The sequence below is a fragment of the Chiloscyllium punctatum genome, chromosome 46, assembly GCF_047496795.1.
Source record: "Chiloscyllium punctatum isolate Juve2018m chromosome 46, sChiPun1.3, whole genome shotgun sequence".
In the NCBI taxonomy this organism is placed as follows: Eukaryota; Metazoa; Chordata; class Chondrichthyes; order Orectolobiformes; family Hemiscylliidae; genus Chiloscyllium; species Chiloscyllium punctatum.
This window is the reverse complement of record NC_092784.1, coordinates 12,175,591-12,189,271: the sequence shown is the minus strand read 5'-3', so window position 1 is coordinate 12,189,271 and position 13,681 is coordinate 12,175,591.

Genomic DNA, 13,681 nt, shown 5'->3' with positions numbered 1-13,681 from the left:
TTCCAGGATATCTCTGTGGGTGATCCTCAGGTAGTTTCCTCGGCACAAACACCTTCAGCTGCTTCATCAATGGCTTACCCACCCTTATATGATCAGACGTTGGAATGTTCAGTGAAGATTACATAATGTTCTTTACACAGCGAGTCGTGAGTTCATGGAATGCCCTGCCAGTAGCAGTGGTGGACTCTCCCTCTTTATGGGCATTTAAACGTACGTTGCACAGGCACATGGAGGATAGTGGGCTAGTGTAGGTTAGGTGGGCTTGGATCGGCGCAACATCGAGGGCCAAAGGGCCTGTACTGCGCTGTATTCTTCTATGCTCAATGTTCTATGTTCTAATTTGTCACCTGCTCAGTTGCTAAAATATGAAATCGGACAACATTCAAGCTTGTGCTGTTCGTATATGAGTAACATTAATCGAAAAGTACTGCTAGGCACTACGCATTTCCATGGTTAAAAAGAGGAGCTCATCAGCAACTCAAGCAGGTTTCACAGTAATATAAGAAAGTCATTCAGCCCATCGAAACTGTTGGATAAGAAGAGGAACAACTCATTCACTCTATCCTGACTATTACACAGGAAGACTTTAAAAAAACATGCAGATGTTGGAATCCAAAGTAGACACGCAGGAGGCTGGAAGAACACAACAAGCCAGGCAGGATCAAGTGGTCGAGAAGTCAATGCCTTGGGTATCACCCTTCTTCAGGACTGGGGGTTGGGTGTAAGGTGTTATACAAATAAAGGGGTGCGGTGAGGGAGAAGCAGACAGGGTGGTGAGTGAGGATAGGTGAACACAAATAGAGAGCACCATTGGGTTAGTAATGCGAGGAATGAATCCAGTTGGTACATTGAGGAAGGTTTGATCAGAGAACTGAAAGGTAGGAGGAGGAGCTGGAAAGGGAGTTGGAGGATTGGAAAGGAGGTTATTTGAAAATGTAGAACTCAGTGTTGAGTCCTCTGGTTTGTAGGCTGGCCAGGCAATAGATGAAGTGTTGTTCCTCCAATTTGTGGTTTGGTTCATTCTGACAATGGAGGAGGTCAACGCTGGCCATGTCAGAAAATAATTTGGTGGGAGAATTGAAAATGGCGGTGATTGTGAGGTCAGGTCTGGCCTGACAAGCCCGATGGAGATGCTCAGCAAAACATTCCACTGGTTTACATTTGATCTCCCCCAGGTAGAGAAGACCAAATCGAGTACATGACATGCAGTAAACTAGGTTGGATCCCACCACCTGGCACACCTTCTACAACCACTGTTATCATTGCTTATTGTGCCACACCCCCCACCAATCACTGCAATCGGCCCCAAGCACCTTCTCCTGCAATTGCAAAAGATGCATTACTTTCTGGCACCACACATCCCTCACCTCCTTCAAGCGCCCCCAAACAGTCCTTCCTGTTCAGACAGAGTTCCACCCACCTCTCCTCCAACATAGTTTACTACATCAGGTGCTCCCGATGTTGTCATCTCTACATTGGGTAGAACGAACGTAAACTAAGGCCACGTTTCACTGTCCATCACAGCTGGGCCTGCAGGGGCCAACCTGACCTCCTCGTCACTGCCCATTTCAATCCCCCTTCCCACTCCGTTTCCAACATAACTATCCATATCCTCCTTTGCTGCCACAGTGAGGCAGACCACATATTGGAGGAACAGCATTGTATCTTCCGCGTGGATAGCCTACAGCCTGGACGACTCATCAATGAGTTCTCCAATTTGAAATAACCTTCCCAGCCATGTCCCTACTTACTTACGAGCCCCTCACCCTCTCTTCAATTCGACTTGATACCTTGCTTTCCAGCCCCCAAACGGGTTCATCCCTCCTACCGACCAAGAATGTTGCACCCACCACTTGTGTCCATGTATCCATACCTCACCATCCCGCTGCTCTCCACACCCAATCCAGTCCCTTCCCTCTTTATCTGCTGCTCCCGCTACCCCCACCCGCCATCCTGAAGAACGATTATAACTGAAATGCTGACTTCTCCACCTGTTGATGCTGCCTGGCTTGTTGTATTCTTCCAGCCTCCTGGTTGTCTCCTATGATGCAGGAAGATAAGGAGTCTCGTCAGCACAAACGCTGGTAAGCTGGAACCACGGGTTGCCCACTGAAGTCCTTGAACCTCTGCCTTGCGGCCAGGAAGAGGACAGTCCGCCCCTAGAGACACTGACATATGAACAGAAGAAGCCGCTCCAAACTGTTAAACTGAAATAGTGGGATGTAATTGATGCTGCAACATGACAAACCGATGAATCAGAGACTGCACAGACAGACTGTTCCATGTTGTTCCTCCTGGCTCCATTGCTAATGGCACACCTGTGTTAGATTAACGTGATTTGCTGATGGTGAGGAGTGAAGTGAATGATTTTTACCAAGTCCCAAGGAGGTTTCTTCCATATCCGAGACTTTATGGACTAGTCTAGACCCCTCAAAGGATTCTTAAGGAGTCAGCTCAGACCTAAACTTTGCAATTTGTTTCGGTAAGTGCACAACGAACATTACCAAGAGTAATTTAGCTTGGTTTACTAACAGATTTTAAAACAGAAAAACACTTTATTCACAAAATTACACAATGAAACACAAAAAACAGAATAAAGAACTCCTACAGATCTCACCCTTTTCAGCTAGACTTAATTATTCTGTTCCAAATGCAGACAACAGTCCCAATAAGGAAACTCCCTTGAAAACCCAGTATAAGTGGAACACATGTTTTCAGGTTGAAATTGAAGGGCAGAAAAAAGATGGAATTTCCACACAGCTCTCTGTTGAACTTCCCAGTTCAAGACTCAAGTGAAAACTGCTCAGTCCAACTCAGCAAGTTCAGCTAAATTAGCTGACCACTCGGCTTTCTTTATACAGGTCACTTCGAAAGCATGACCACTTTGCCCTGATGACTCATCTGTTTCCATATGAACAAAAGGCCTCTGAAAATCATTTTCATCTCTGTACCAAACCAGAATGATCGGAATCATGCCCCATGTTATTGCCCCTCTGAAAATAAAATCAAGGACAAACTCTCCCTAAGCCAAGGAACAGCTTTTTGACAAAAAAGGGGGTTAGCTGTGAGATACCTCCCATTCCCTCCCCCTCCCACCACCCCAAATGAAAATGACTCATCAATACCAAACGATGGCTGCATTTTTAACTCTTCAAAATTAGTTCGTAGTCTAAAAAAGCATATACACTATACCAACTGTCAAAATGCAAACATGCAGAAACCCATGCAAATTCAGTCCGCAGCACACCCGCCAACGAACGCCTCTGCAACTCATTCGAGTCTCGATAACGCATCAACAATCCCGTTTTCACGACGTACCAAATGTACAATTGTTAAACTGAATGATTGCTCCATCTATACAGTCTGGCATGTCTGTCCTTAAATTTTTCCACACTTGTCAATGAGTTATGATCAGTGTATATGATTGTCTCCGATACATTGCTGGTAATATAAACACTGAAATATTTTGATGCCAACACCAAGCTTCAATTCTCTTTTTCCACCGTTGAATATTTCTGTTGATGTACGTTCACCTTACTTGAAAAGTACCTAATGGGTCTTTTGATTACCTCGTCATCCACTGCAGGAGCACCGCACTGACACACACATCACTGGCATTGATGGACATGTTAAAAGGCTTCTTGTAATCAGGTGTGGTTAACACAGTTTTTAGGCTATCAAATGTCTTTCGATAGTCCTCTGTCCACTTGGAGTTCTTGACCATTTTTAACAATTCGGAGACTGGAGTTGCCACACTGCTAACGTTTGACACAAACTTTTGGTAAAATCTAGTCAATCCTAGGAACCGTGGTATTGCAGCTTTTATTTGACGATGGTGTGGGAAATTCCCTAATTTCTTTCATTTTCGTATCTGATTGGACCATTTGTCCATGTCTAGCAACGTAGCCCAGGAACAAGTTGCCTCTAGGAATTCCCTCGCCATTCCCTGTTCACAGTTAACAGCCAGGGAATACCTAGAGGCATGGCACTAATCCACAGATTCAATCAATAAGCACATCGATCTGGACCCAATATACTGGCCACTGCAACGGACAGCTGGAACTGACAACCGGAAGCGGCAGATTAAAAATAATGCCGGCGGAAAGATCGCAGAAGCACTACACAGGAGGGTCCCAAGCACTGAGGATGTCACCTAGACGGGGGACGAAACATCTGCAACACACATGCCCAGTGGCTTGCGCGTTTTTCATAACAAATGCTATGTATGACTTTGAACTAATATAGTCCATTTGATGTTATGAAAGATAAAATTGCCTTTGCTTTCTCTGACAGAGGTACTTGCCAGTTGCCAGTGAGCAAGTCCAACTTAGAAATGTAAGTGGCTTCTCCCACTTTTTCTACGCATTCCTGCAAACATGGAATTGGATATATATCCGTCTTTATAATGGCGTTGACTTTGCGATAGTCCACACATGACCTCTGGGTACCATCTGGCTTGGTCACCCTGACTATAGGTGTATTCCAGTCACTGTAACTCACTTTGATTATGTCATCTTGGAGCATGCACTCTATCTCCTTCTGAACCTGTGCCAAATTTCGGCGGTAATGCCTATAAGGATGTTGCTTAATCGGAACATCATCTCTTCTATCTACATCATACACAATTAGCACTTCCAGTTTATTTCTGAAGATCTCTTCATGTGATAGGAAAAAATCGTTCAGGTCATTTCGATTTTCATCTGGAAGGTAACTCAATAATTTCTCCCAATTTTTGGCAACTATCTCATTGTTCAATTTGATTGGAGGAATGTCAAATTCAGAATCTTCTGAACTTATTTTTCCTTTCTGTGTTATTATCATGAACACATTTTCCTCTTAACTTCCTTCTCTATCAAAATACCTTGTGAGCATATTCACATGACACACTCTGTGAGATTTCTTCCTGTCTGGAGTCCTTATCAAGTAGTTAACCTCACCAAATTTCTTCTCAATTTGATAAGGTACACGAAACCTTGCTTTTAAAGGCTCACCTGTCACTGGAAGGAACACCAATACAATATTCCCAATTGCCCAATTGCGAAATTGTGCATTCTTACCCGCTTGCTGTTTCATTGTATGCTGCGATACTCTTAAATGCAATTGAATGAACTCTCCAGCTCTATGCAAGCATTCGCTAACATTTCACACATCGGCCAAATGGATGGCCTCTGAATTCCGGCTTATTAATTTCTCCATAACCAATTTTCTCCTCTTACTTCATGCCTAAAATTTCATTCAAATGGACTGCATTTGGTCGATTCATTCGGTGCATCTCTGATCACAATATGTTCAAAGGAATTTCCTTATCCCAATTATATGCATAGTCCTGACCATAAATCCTCAGTATGATATTCAGTGTTTGATGCCTTCTCTCCTGCACTCCCTCCGATTCTGGTATGGTTTGAGTTGTTTTATTCCCGAGTTATCCATCACCTCCCTGAATAATTTGGATGCGAAGTTTGATCCTTGATCTGACTAGCTCTCTTTGGTGGTCCGTATCTAGTAAAAACAAGTAAGTAAATTTTCTACAACACTCTTAACTGTGAAGCTGCATAATGTGTTTGCCTCTGGAAATCTAGCCGATACATTCATTACTGTTAATAAAAACTTATTCCCACTTTTTTTTTGTGGTAAGGGACCTACGCAATCAATCAAAACTCTTCTGTGAGGTTCCTTTTGTGCTGGAATAGGTATTAAAGTTGCAGGTTTAAATACAGCATGTGTGACATGTTTAACCATCTGGCAAAATTCAACGACATGCTTGTGTCGTCCAGGCCAGTAAAAATGTCTTTATATTTTAGCCGGTATTGCCCTCACCTCGAAATGAGTCTCTCATGCGTCACTCACACCACCTCCTTTCTCTCCACTACTGGCAAAAAAAATTGATGATTTTCTGCCCATATCTAATCTGCTTGAATGTATGATGGTCTCCATTTCCTCATTACGACATCATTTGTAAATAATAACAGACAGGTATTTATTCATTCGCTTTCTTGCTAAATATCTTTTGAAATAACTGTTTTGACTCCTCATCTTTCTGCTGTAAATCAATCAGCTTACCAGAGCTAAACATACTTGCATGTTCTCCCACTTGCTCCTTCTTTATTCTACTTCCCTGATCAAAATATGTTTCGGATAATTCTATGTCAGCTTTCTTACCTGTGCATTTGAAGTCTCCTGCATAAACCTGTACATTGGCGATCTTTTGATCACACAATCAAGGAAATTTCCTGGATAAATATTCTCCAGGTCTTCAGTTTCTTGCATTTCCACTGGCTTTTCAACTAGAGTAGGCAGCACGCCTACCAGTGAATCAGCTATATCATTTGCAAGGACAAATTGTAATCCTGGAGCTGAGGGTTAGGGGTCCAGTACTCCTACCACACATTCGCTGCTCTTCTCTGGACTCTCTAGCCTCACTTTGCACAACTGAGCACTTTTTTGACTCACCATGAATTCATGTTACCAGCACCTTTTCTGGCGATAGTCTCTCAGGAGTGCTTATCTCCTCATCCCTCAGCATTGCAGACTGAGAAGATCCTGTGTTACTTAATATTAGAGCCTCCTTACCTATGTCTCCTGGCCTATGTGAATAAACTTTACCCTTGCATGTAGATTGTTTAAGCAGATCCGGCACGTCCTCCTTAATCAACCCTGATCATCTTGTACACTATGAGGCCGTTGTCTAACTTCCCTTGTGCTTTTTGTTGCTAGTTTAAAAAAAATCAGACTTGTCTAGTTTTCCTACATCTTGCTTTCTCCTAACCTACCAACACTGATTTCATGTGTCCCACTTTATTAAACTGAAAACACCGGAGATTTTTAACTTCTTTGTCCCCCCAAGGGTTACTTTTTTAACCCTGTGGTAAATTATGCTTACGATCTTAACTGAGATCTGTCTCTCCCTAACCACGTGAGGATATCTCTTTCCTGCAATTCCTACCCCTCATGGACAGAAATTGATTCTGCAAGGCAAAACGAGTTTATGGACCAGTTCATAATCATCAGTCACTTCAGCAGCTAACCTTGCTGTTTCAACTCTCTGCTCTTCTCCAAGTTTGCACTACTTCAGGCATTAATTTTTGAATTCCCCAAAATATTTATCTCTCTCGGGTTTACTTGATTATTAAAGCTCTTATCCATTAATCGAAATTACTCTGCTTGAACTTTTCAAACTCAATCGAGGTTTGATCAGAGTCCCTCTTAGATCCCAGAAACGTTACCTATAACCTTCTGGTACAAGCTCATATGCAATTAAAATGGCATTTTTCACCTCTTCATATTCCGCAGATACCTCCTCTGATAGGGATGCGAATACCTCACTAGCCCTACAGCACGTTTCGTTTGGATTAACAAAACTCACATTGTCTCTGGCCACTGCATATGATTAGCCACCTTTTCAAATGTGTTGGAAAAGACTTTCACATACTTGTCATCAAATTTAGGCAATGCTTTAACATACTTAAACAGTTTCTCAATAGGCTTTTGACTTCCAGGAACTTGTTCATCCTCACTCTCTTCCCCACGAACACGACCCTCTGCAATTATGTTCAGCCTTTTACGCTGATTTTCCTTTAAAGTGTCAGATTTTTCTGTTCAAAAGCTCTCTCTTTCTTTCTCCTCTGCTGCTGCCTCCTATCTCTCTCATCTGCCGCTGTCTCTTTTTTCCCTCTCTTCTGTTTTTAATCGTAACTCAAACTGTTTCACTTCTGATGCCTTTTCCTTAGCTCTCACCTCAAACACGAGCTGGTTTATTTGCAATTCAATTATTGCTACCTCTGTAGATTCTGATGGTTTCTGTAGCAAGTTTATATGATGAGCTATTGCTGTAACTACGTCTCCTTTCCTCACAGAAGCAGGCAGTTCCAATTCCAGCCTCTCTGCTAATTCTTGCAACTTAATCATATTCACGTTTTTGCAAACCTTCCAAAGTCACTGCATCCATATTCAGAAAATGTTTGTCGACTGAAAGAGCCATTACTATCTCAAGCTTTGTCTACCCAACACAACCAACACCCGAAATAAAGACTCAAGCACCTCACACTCACTGTTTAAAATTCTGCAAAGAGCCCCCAATCTGTTATGGACTCGGCTAGACCACTCAAAACATTCTTAAGCAGGCAGCCCAGAGCATAAATTTGCATCTTGTTTCTGTAAGTGTACAAGGAAAAAACCCATAGTAAGATAGCTAGGTTGCCTACTACATATTAAAACAGACAAAAAAGCTTTATTACACAATGAAATACAAAGAACAGAATTAAGATATCCTACAAAACTCATCTTATTCAACTAGAGTTAATTATGCTGCTCCGAATATACACAACTGTCGCAATAAGCAAACTCCCTTTAAAAACCAGTATAAATGGAATACATGCTTACAGGTTGAAGTTGAAGAACAAAAAAGAGAGAGTTTCCACACAGCTCTCTGTTGAATTTCCCAGCTCAAGCCTCAACTGAAAACTGCTCCACTCAGCTCAGATTGTTCTGCTAAAAAGAGCTGACCAATCCATTTTCATTGTACAGGTCACTTCGAAAGCATGAACACTTGGGCCTGAAGTCTCATCTGTTTTCATATAAACAAAAGGCCTCTGAAAATCCTTTTCATCTCTGCAGCAAACCGGACTGACCAGTGTCAGGTCCGTTTTATTGTCCTCCTGAAAAAAAAACAAGGACAATCTCTTTGAGACAAGGAACAGCTTTTAGACAAAAGGAACTATCTTTGAGACAGAAAAGACAGTCTTGTATTCTGTATGGAGGTCACAATCTTGTGAGAATGGTTAATTCTAGAGTGTGACTGCTGACAGATTTGTGAACAACATGACGTTCAGTGCAGGGTCACACACCAATTGCACATTGAGGTGGTGTGAGTTCATTCAGAACCTGGAGACCTATCTCAACCTATATGGGGGCTCAACAGAACTATGCCATCTGTGAAAATGTCATAGATTCCTACAGCAGGGAGACAGGCCCTTAACCCACCTGGTTCATGCTGACAAAAATGTCTATCCATGCTAACCCCATTTCTCTGCACTTGGCCGTATCCTTCTCAACATTTCCTATCTATTTACTTGTTCAAATGTGAAGACATCTATCGGAGAAAACATGTTATATTTCATGCTATCAATGTTTTGTTTTGGAAATAATGAGTGTTAGTCCATAACGCAAAGGTTTTAATGCAATCAGATATTTTTTATTATTTTGTAATGATACAGTAGACAATAGACAATAGGTGCAGGAGTAGGCCATTCTGCCGTTCGAGCCTGCACCACCATTCAATATGATCATGGATGATCATCCTTAATCAGTGTCCTGTTCCTGTCTTATCTCCATAACTCTTGATTCCACGATCCTTGAGCACTCTATCGAACTCTTTCTGAAACGAATCCAGAGTATGGACCTCCACTGCCCTCTAGGGCCGAGCATTCCTCACAGCCACCACTCTCTGGGTGAAGAAGTCTTTCCTGATCTCTGTCCAAAATGGTCTACCCTGTATTTTTAAGCTGGGACCTCTGGTTCGACACTCACCCATCAGTGGAAACATGTTTCCTGTCTCCAGAGTGTCCAATCCTTTAATAATCTTATATGTCTCAACCAGATCCCCTCTCAGTCTTCTAAACTCAAGGGTATACAAGCCCAGTCTCTCCAGTCTTTCAGCATAAAGTAGTCCCGTCATTCCAGGAATAGACCTCGTGAACCTACGCTGCACTCCCTCAATAGCCAGAATGTCTTTCCTCAAATTTGGAGACAAGAACTGCAGACAGTACTCCAGGTGTGGTCTCACCAGGATGCTGTACAACTGCAGAAGAACCTCTTTGCTTTTATTCTCAATCCCTCTTGTTATGAAGGCCAACATGCTATTAGTCTTCTTCAGTACCTGCTTTACCTGCATGTTCACCTTCATTGACTGGTGTACAAGAACACCCAGATCTCTTTGTACTGTCCCTTTACCTAAATTGATTCCATTTAGGTAGTAATCTGCCTTCCTGTTCTTGCCACCAAAGTGGATAACCATACATTTATCCACATCAAACTGCATCTGCCATGCATCTGGCCACTCACCTAACCTGTCCATGTCACCCTGTAATCTCCTAACATCCTCATCACATTTCACCCTGCCACCTAGCTTAGTATCATCAGCAAATTTGCTAATATTATTACTAATACCAATTTCTATATCATCAATATATATTGTAAAAAGCTGCAGTCCCAGCACTGATCCCTGCTGTACGCCACTGGTCACTGCCTGCCATTCCGAAATTGACCCGTTTATCACTACACTTTGTTTCCTATCAGCCAACCAACTTTAATCCAAGTTAGTACCTTGCCCCCAATACCATGCACCCTAATTTTGCTCACTGACCTCCTATGTGGGACTTTATCAAATGCTTTCAGAAAGTCCAGGTACACTACATCTGCTGCATCTCCCTCATCCATCGTTCGAGTTATATCCTCCAAAAATTCCAGACGATTAGTCAAGCATGATTTCCCCTTCATAAGTCCATGCTGACTCTGAACCTATCCTGTTACTACTATCCAGATGTTTCGTAATTTCGTACTTTATAATAGACTCCAGCATCTTTCCCACCACTGAGGTCAGACTAACTTATCTATAATGTCCTGCTTTCTCTCTCCCACCTTTCTTAAAACGTGGAAAGACATTAGCCATCCTCCAATTCGCAGGAACTGATCCCGAATCTATCGAACTCTGGAAAATAATCATCAACGCATGCATGCTTTCTTGAGCCACCTCCTTCAGTACCCTGGGATGTAGACCATCAGGCCCCGGGGACTTATCAACCTTCAGACCTAACAGTCTCTCCAACACCAATTCCTGGCAAATATAAATTCCCTCAGTTCAGGTCCTTCAGCCACTGTTCCATAAGGTAGATTGCTGTGTCTTCCCCAGTGAACACAGATCTGAAATACCAATTCAATTCTTCTGCCATTTGTTTGTTCCCTGTAATATATTCCCCTGTTTCTGTCTTCAAGGGCCCAATTTTAGTTTTAACCATTTTTTTTTGCCTTTCACATACCTATAAAAGCTCTTACTATCATCCTTTATATTTTGGACCACTTTACCTTCGTACCTCATTTTTTCTCTGCGTATTTCCTTCTTAGTAATCCTCTATTTTTCTTTAAAAGCTTCCTAGTCCTCCGTTTTCCCACTTATCTTTGCTATGTTATACTTTTCCTCTTTTAACTTTATATGTTCCTAACTTCCCTCGTCAGCCACGGCCACCCATGCCCCCTCCTAGAATTTTTCTTCCTTTTTGGAATGAACTGATCCTGCATATACTGCATTATACACAGTAATATCCGCCATTGTTCCTCCACTGTTATCTCTGCTAAGGTATTGCACCATTTAACTTTGGCCAGCTCTTCCATCATAGCTCCATAGTTCCCTTTATTCAACAGAAATATTGTCACTTCCAATGGTACCCTCTCCCTCTCAAACTGCAGATTGAAGCTTATTGTGTTATGGCCACTACGATACAATGGCTCTTTCACTTCGAGGTCCCTGATCAATTCTGGTTCGTTGCACAATACCAGATCCAGAATTGCCTTCTCCCTGGAAGGCTCCAGCACCGGCTGCTTTAAGAATCCATTTCGGAGGCACTCCACAAAGTCTCTTTCTTGAGGTCCAATACCATCCTGATTCTCCGAGTCTGCCTGCATGTTGAAATCCCCCATAACAACTGTAGTAACATCTTTGCAACAGGCCAAATTCAGCTCCTAATTCAACTTACAACCGACATCCTGACGACTGTTTGGGCGCCTGTAGATAACCCCCCTAGAGGGTCTTTCTACACTTAGAATTTCTCCGTTCTATCCACACTGACTCTATATCCCGTGATTCTAGATTCTCCCCGCGCAAGGGACTGAATATCATTCCTTTTCAACAAGGCCACCCCACCCCCTCTGCCCGTCAGTCTGTCCTTATGAAAGCACGTGTAGCCTTGAATAATCATTTCCCAGGTCCTGTCCACTTGAAGCCACGTCTCAGTTGTCTCCACAATATCGTATCTGCCAATTTCCAAAAGAGCTTCAAGCTCATTCATCTTATTTCTAATGCTTCGTGCATTCATGTTTAGTATTTTTAATTTGTTACTGCCCTCGCCCTTCCCATGAACTCCTATTTCACTCAACCTTACAGCATGATCCCTTTTTGAGTTTTCTGTCTCATTGATACAATTGTCTTTCTTGACTTCCCTTGTTCTAACTTTCCCTTCAATTTCCTTTTTAAACATCCAGTTTTTCCCCTCTCCCGCTACTTAGTTTCTTTGCAGCTGTGTTGTAGCAGCAGACTTGTCTGTCAGAATGCTGGGCCCTAACCTATTAAGGTGCAAACCGTCTCTCTTGTATACTTTATCCTTACCACAAAATATACCCAGTAATCCAAGAATTTAAATCATTGCTTCCTGCACCAGTTCCCCAGCCACACGTTCAAGTCCATTATCTCCCTGCTTCTGGCCACACTAGCCCGAGGAACTGGAAGCAAACCGGAGATAACTACCCTGGACGTTCTGCTTTTCAGCCTTCTTCCTAGTTCTCCTAAGTCCCGCTGCGGTATGTTCCTCCTCTTCTTCCTGACATCATTTGTGCCGACATGTTCCACCACCGGTGGCTCTCCACCTTCATCCTTGAGGATTTCCTGCACTCCGTCTGTGATGTCTTTAACTCTGGCATCAGGAAGGCAAAACACACCATTCTTAAGTCCCGCCTGCTGCCACAAAAACCCCGGTCAGTTCCTATCACTATGGAGTCCTCTATTACCACGGCTCTGTGCGATGTCCGACTCTTCCGCTCTCCCTCCACGACGTTTGATTGACTGACGTGGGCACCTCGCGGACTTGCAGTTTCATCTGTCACTATTGTTTCCAAAAGATTCAACTTGTTCATGACAGGTACAGGACAGAAAAATAAAAAAATTGCAATTTTGCAATCAGGAATGAGGTATTACTGTTACTCCCAGTGAAAGGTGAACCTTGAATAGAAAGGTTTAGTGTAAATTATCGAATACCAAGGATATTGAGTGAGGGTAACTACTTGATAAGTTCTCCAGACAGTAAGAAATCTCACAGCGTGTATAATGTGAATATGCTCCAAAGGTATTTTCACAGGGAAGGAAAGCCAGGGAACAAGGTGTTTATGATTCTGGCACAGAAAGAAGAATCATGTTCAAGGATTCTGAAGCGGACATTCCTCAAATTAAAGTTGACAATGAAGCAGTTGTCTAAAATTGGAATGAATTATTGAGTTACATTCCTGAGAAAAACTGAAATTACCAGAAAGAGTAATTACTGTCACATATGGAGATAAGCAGAAATTAACTTGGAAGTACTAACACAATTGTGCATAATGTAGCTATAGGAGATCCTGTTATGAATAAGCAAGATTCTGACAGGGTTAATCCTCTAAAGTTGGCACAGGTTCAGATTGAAATTGAATGCGTGGTCTAAGATGACATAATCAACAAACGTTTCAATGAGTGTAACTCACCCAAAATCATGGTGCCAAAGCCAAATGGTACCCAACAGTTATGTGGAGACTATTGTAACATCAATGCAGTTAAAAAGATTAATCTATACTCTTTCCATGGTTGGAAGACTGTGTTGAAATTTTGGGACAAGCAACTTACATTTGGCATGAAAAATGTTGTTTCGTAAAACTCTTTGCAGGA